This window comes from Nesoenas mayeri (genome assembly GCF_963082525.1).
Source record: "Nesoenas mayeri genome assembly, chromosome: Z".
NCBI lineage: Eukaryota > Metazoa > Chordata > Aves > Columbiformes > Columbidae > Nesoenas > Nesoenas mayeri.
The window spans coordinates 8524290-8531051 of record NC_137542.1 but is presented as its reverse complement, the minus strand read 5'-3'; positions in this window follow the sequence as shown (position 1 = coordinate 8531051).

The window sequence follows — 6762 nt, the reverse complement described above, 5'->3', positions numbered from 1 at the left end:
GCCCTCGCCCGACATGGCTGCCGTGGTTGCTACGGTGACGCGGAGGCGCCTGACGCCAGCGCCCTTACCCGCAGCAGAGATGGCGGCCGCGGCCCGTACCGCTACAGGGGGCGATGCTTCCCCAGCTCCCCCGGGCCCGGGGCGGACGCCATGGGGCTCGGCCTCCCGCCGGGGGTGTCCCGCACCGCGCTCCGGGGGTGTACAGGAACTGCAGGCAAACCTGTGTAAAAGAGATATGTAGGAAACAATTATTTTGGAAATATAATCGTACCAGGCAGGATCTCTCAGAAAAGCATAATATCCCCCGAAAATCCCGCAATTCCCGCCCCTGTTCCCCATTGGTTGGGTACTTCAGGGTTTACAGGCTATCCTGACACATACAACACCTTTCCCCTTATCAATCTATTTAAGACATGGATTCCTGCTACTTTGGCTACACTTCCCCCTAAATTAACTTGTAAATACAGGTATCAGTATGTATACAGGTGTCAGTACATATTTTGGGAAGAGACTGTGTTCTACATTAAAGATTCACAGTCCGATGTCTCTCGGTCCTTCACCCCGCTGGGCTCAGGCGCCAGGTCCTCAGTTATGTAAAAAATAACAGCTCTTCGTTAAACGTTCCTTACGGTTAAAAATACCACACAGGCCTTGTTCCAACTAAGACTGAAGTAATATTTTTTTGCTAATGCGAGTTTAAAGTATGACTTTGATATATTAGGTTTAATATCTTCATCATGAAAATAAACCTTAGCGAAAACAAGAAGCAGGAGCTGCCGTGACTGTTTCAGGTGCCTTAAGCTCAGCCCAGAAATGCTTTGTGCACAGAAAGGTGGTGTTAACCCTGGTTTGTACCGCTCATTTGGTAGAAAATGCATTTCTCGACTGCAGGAATTGTGTGCAATGACCTGTTTTCATTTATTTCTGGGGGCTGGAATGAGACGGTCTTTCAGGTCCCAGCCACCCCAGATCATTCTGTGATTCAATGGTCTCCACCCACGTTTGTAGAAAAACATGGAAAATACCTACAAACCTCATCAAACTGACAGGGTTCCTGCTTTCTTTACCAGTTTAAGCGAGATTTGTGCCTCTTAAGCAGCTACAAGCTTTTCGTGCAGGTGCTGAGGTTCTCTTACCCCAGCCCCACAGCAGCTTTCTCTGCTGGGAAATGCCAGAAAAAGTACAACCCCATGTGGTTTGCTGTGCCCAAGAGCAATAGACGAGCCTAGTACCAGACTACAAGGCTTCAGGCTGAATAAACATCTGAGTTCCTGAAGGAAAAGTAAAGCTTTTCCTATTTATTTTTTTCTTTGTTTCCCCTGCAGTTGGCAGAACCAGCTCAGTGAGTCAGGGAGCTGCTGCAGCTTTGTGAGCAAGTGAGAGAGCAGCCAGGACGAGGAAACTGACCCACTTGTTTGAAGTCTGTTAGCTACACTGTACTGCAGGGGACAATAAACTTCATGGAACAGAGACAGAAAGGTGGGTACCTCAGGGGATTTTTATAAAAAGTTGCATTCAAACCTCTCCTAGTTGAAAAAATAATATATATATATCTATTTATATATGTATGTATGTATTTATTTATTTATTGCATTTTTTGTTCACAGCATTTCCTTGCAGCTGGAGACCCCCCAGCTGAGTAAGAAACGGCTGCTAAGTCATTGATTCTCAGTGCAGCCAGCCCTTGACCAAAATGTTCGAAACCAGAAGGAGCTTTTTGGTTGAGTCAAATGTATCCCACATCAGGTCTTTAAGGCAGCATAGCTTTCAGTCCTTGTGGTTTTTCCTGCCTTTGCTTTGTACTTGTTTTTTTTTCCCCTCAACATATTGTTTCTCAGGTGTTGATCCCAGGCAGGCTGGCTTTACTTCATCACAGCAAACCTGTAACTGAAATGGACACAGTCACAACCTTTTAATATTTATTTTGGGCTGTGTCTTTTATCGCTGTGCACCTTGGCATCTCCTCCACAGGGAAAGAAAAATCCATTTCCACAAAGCACCTTTCTACTCTGTACATTCTCTTCCATGTCTATGTTAATGCTTTAGATAAGCATTCAAGCCGATCCTTTAGCTGCTCTGTCATACACTGCGTACTGCATAGTGTTTGGGACTGCCATAAAATGGGGAAAGTTCTTCAAGACAGATAGATTATAGTGTTAAAAAAAGAGGTGGCTGTGCTTCAGGATATCTGTGTAGCTTCCCACACAAACGGCAAACTCAGGACACAAAGATTATCCCCCTCCTCCTCTCCATCCTCTGTGCCCTCACCACTCTGATTTTACTTAATTCCTGGCAGTCATTTCCTCTGAGCTCCCCTCCAGTACAAGGAATGTGCCATTCCCTTTAGTGCTGTTTATTGATTAACCATCATGTCCTTGTGAATCATTATGCACAGACAATACAAGGAGATGTGGGGAAAAAATACAAGCATAAAGACAAGCACTAAGGAGCAAAAGAGAGGGAGTATTAATAGTTGAGATAATTCAGTGAAGAAACTGGGACAACCAAGCAGTCTAATGACATTGAAGAGGAACTGCAGAGGATGTCCTGCAGCAATTTGCAATTATTCAGAATCTACTAGCAATGTGACAGGTCGGGCTGTTTTTTCTTGAAACTGGCAGGTTCAACTAGAGTCCTTCATTTGCAATGGCTGAGATGAACTGAGTAAATAAAGTCATATCAGGAACAGCTTATGGAGGAGACAATTTTGAGCTCTTAGTGTACTAGGGCTGTGACTGCAGAAGGATGCTCTGATTGATTGATTGATTCTCCTCCTGTGGACAAGACTTGTGACCAGGGCTGTGCTGAGCATCACCCATCAGCAGTCCATCACTATTCCAAATCAAAATGACCTGCAAAACCTCAGATGTTGGCTCTCCCTCAAGTTGTAAGAGCAATAGCGTGCAACGAAGTTTGTTATGAAAGCTCAACCCATTGGCTTGACATGCGTGCTCTTCAGTAAGGCAAGATGTTGAGACACAGTGCAGGGAACTGCTCACACCTTACACAGATGTGTCTGGACAGGCAACATACAGATAGGTAGTTAAATTTGGAAGTTGGTCACACCCAGGGCAGTACCTAGAATGACCTTTCATCCAGCGGAAATAACTGTATTGCTTTCAAGAAGAAAGGCTGTATGGGAGGTGGTGCGATAGCTGATCCCGCTAAAACCCGTTAGTGAAACTGGCTCGGAGATTATGCCTAACAGAAGGAGCTGAGAGAAATCCGCTGTTTTGCCAGAAAGGTTATGTGCCCTGGAGTCTGCTGAGGAAATACCAGGAGACAGGAAGGGAGCAGAATCAGCCAGTCAGCTCCTGGTGCTGTTGGTGGCAGATGGAGAAGGCGATTGCAAGTTGCATACGCAAGGAATGAGGTTGGACAAATGGACCTGAGGACTTTGGCCTCACAAAGAGCAGCTAGCCTAGGAAAATAAGCTAGAAAAATGTGACTTCAGGCAACTAATGTGAATGGGCAAAGCAAAATAGTATCCACAATGCTCACAGCTGACTAACTGCCCTAAAAGAGCTAACCAGACTCCAAAATCAAATGAAGCAAAGCCCTTGCCGTAAATAATTATGTGGGAAAAGTTATCCTTTTGTGTTAGCACACAAGTCAGCCTTTCATTTGCTAGATTGTAAACTGGAACCACAGCAGTTACTTCATGATAACCCCATGCCAGGTACCATAAAACAGCAGGTGTGGAAGTGTGCTGTGGTAGCTTGCACATATGCTCAGAGCCTACTAGATTAGATCATGTAGTTCACAAGAAAGGTAGTGAAAGTCTCAAAAAGGAAAAAAAACAAAACAGAAACAAACAAAAAGGAATATGCATGTTAGTAGAACATACTTCCAAATAAGAGTACCAGATGCTTGTGCAGGTCTTTGGCTTCAAAGCAAATTTAGTTCTTTCCTTGGTAAAACAACTACAATAAATAAATAAAGAGGACAAAGAGCTTAGACTGAACTTCCTAACCCCCTTAATTTTCTCATGTGCTGGCTACATACTCCAAGATGATTCTAGCTTATTTTGCTATTTTGATCAGTGGTGCTTTGAAGCAAAAATAGAAACACTAGTGTCTTAAAAGACGTCCCTTTCTTATTGGCAAAAAGATTTATTTATTTATTTATTTTTTAATCTGACCTTTGAAGCACAAAGCTTCAGTCCTTGCTCAAAATTTGGTTCTTTAAGGTTTGTTCTAGTATCCCGTCCTCTAGGTATGACTTTGTCTTTACCTCTTTGTGGTTAAGGATGTGCTGTAAAAATAGGATAATTTTTGTTTTTCTCTCACAAATGTTGTGAAGTAGCTAGTGTTGTTGCTGTGGGCATGAAACAGAATGAAAATGTGCAGTGTGTTGTGCTAGGCACACATTTTTTAGGGTCACCAGTGGAACTGTATTTAATAACATCAGGGTACTGTACCTAATAATATCCACCCAATGCAGTGTGTGCATCAGATCACATACAAATATACCACTCTACAACATCCTTGATCTATCCAACAATTGCCGTTTATATTATTTAAGATGATATAATTCTCTTGGCAGGCAAGCTGACTGAAGAAAATGAACACACATAAAACTGTAGTGACTACGCATGGACTAAGTGGGTTCTTGCTTCACTGTAAAAAGAAATTGTATTACTTTTTTTTTTAACTAAGTTAATTATTGCTCATCTAAGTTAATCCTACAGCATACTAGAATACTTACGGCACACATGTGGGGAGGGAGATGCAAATTATACTTTTCTCAGGTGTAGGAATGAAATTCATTGTCATCTGACCAGAAAGTGACTTGGATAGAAACGTTTAAGTGGCTTTTATATTCTCCACAGAAAATCTCGCTTTTGTTTTGTCATGTTAATTCCCTGTTTGTCTTCCTTTTGTAGAGAAACACTTGATGCTGTAAGCTAAATGGAGAATACAAATGTGAATGCAAAAGATGATTAAGTGGTTTTATTTTACGAAAATAATAAGGTCTGTAAAACATGCTTTACCTACTTGCCCTTCCTGTTTGATAACTCACAAGGATGGCCTCTCATACTTTTTCTGAATATGAGCTTTGCATATTATCTAACTATGTAGTTACAACAGCAGCTTTTGCACAGCTCAGCATGTTATAAATATGTTGTTCTGTAATAAGCCAAAGACTGTGTGCTGGCAACACTCATGCTAGAAGTGCCTGAAGAACCGGACAGCCCTGGAGAAGCAAAAAAGGTAAATATTGGAAGCAGCTCAATTAAGAGTCAAGACCACAGAGACCACAAGTGCTCTCTCAGTCTCTGGCTCACTGTCCCCACACCCAGAACAATTGAAAGACTCCAGCCAGTGAGTAACTCAGACTGGGAAGTCTCAACAGGGGTTACTGGCTGTTGTCTTGCTGCCTCACTGCCCAGTTGCAATAATGATAATGAGAAATAAAAAGCCCAGCAAATGGAGCAGGAGCTTGAGTGTATTCTATTTCAGTTGCTGGGCAGCATACGCCCTTAAATTTGCTGTCTGTGCATGGAGGATTCCAGTGTGTAAATGGGTCTGGAAACAATGCTATGAAGAGTTTCCTGAAAATGAGCCTGTGTCCAGTCTGCATCCTAATAGATGTGTTTAAATTTTAAACAGCTGCTGTTCAGAAATTGCTTCATGTCTTGATAAGTTCTATACTGTTACACTATGAGACTGAGAGAAGGAAAATAAGATTTATTTGAAAATATTCATTACTCACCAGCAGTGAAATTTACAGAATTTACAAAATAAACTCTAGAGAAATCACTTGCATCTTTATACTAGCCAATGTAGCACTAGTAATTGTAGCAGGTTATCCAGAATCAGGGACTAGTCATGGACTTTTACGTCCTTCTTCAAATAAAGCTGGTGCCTCTGGTTGGCCTCCCAGGACTTATCTGAACTCAAACAGTAAAAAAAAAAAATCTGAATGAATTAAAAATATGAACTAAAAGTGAACTATGGTAGTCCCTGTGTTACATCCTGTACAGACACTATTATGTAGAATGAGAAAAGGCTAACATTTATTTTGCGTCTTTCACTTCCCAAGACCATTCAAGCTAAACTGAATTAAAAGCTTTTAAATTCCAATAGTGCTGCCCTTAGAGATGTGAAGCAGTTCTCAAATATCATAATTGGATACCATTTTCCTGAGAGTCTTTGTGTAGTTGAAACCTTGTCTGAGTGGTACTGAATCTTTCCAGCTAGATGGTCCATTTCTGTCATGCGAGTGTCAGATCTTTAGTTCCAGAAGTGCACACCCAAAATCTGCAGAGAAAGAGCAGAGCAGTTACTAATGCACTGTGCTTCTCACGCAGATAAATAATTGCTTAGTGAAATGTGCCCAGCACCCATACAGAATTACTTTACTCCATTCTGCAAGGGAAAATTAAGAGATTTCCAGCAGTCCCTGGGGGATAATTCCAGTCTGACCCTCAGTTTGGAAATCCTGTGTTTTGCCTCTTTACCTCACTTTGGTTTTTAGCAGCTGCAAGAAGTACACTGGTACAGAGTATTCTTGCAACACAGAGCAAGTAACTGATAGCCAGCATGTTTTAACAGGTAGTTTGGAGAAACACTTGACTCTAAAACCTTTGCCTCGCTCTCTGAAATACTTGGTTTGTGTTCTCAAAGAGTCAAAATGTTGGAGCAACACAGGGAGGATCAGCAGAGCATGTGCAACTAAACTGATTAAGATATTTCCGTTTATCTGAGTGCACACACTTGCAGTCCTTCTGAAACCCTACCATCATCTAACACATCACCA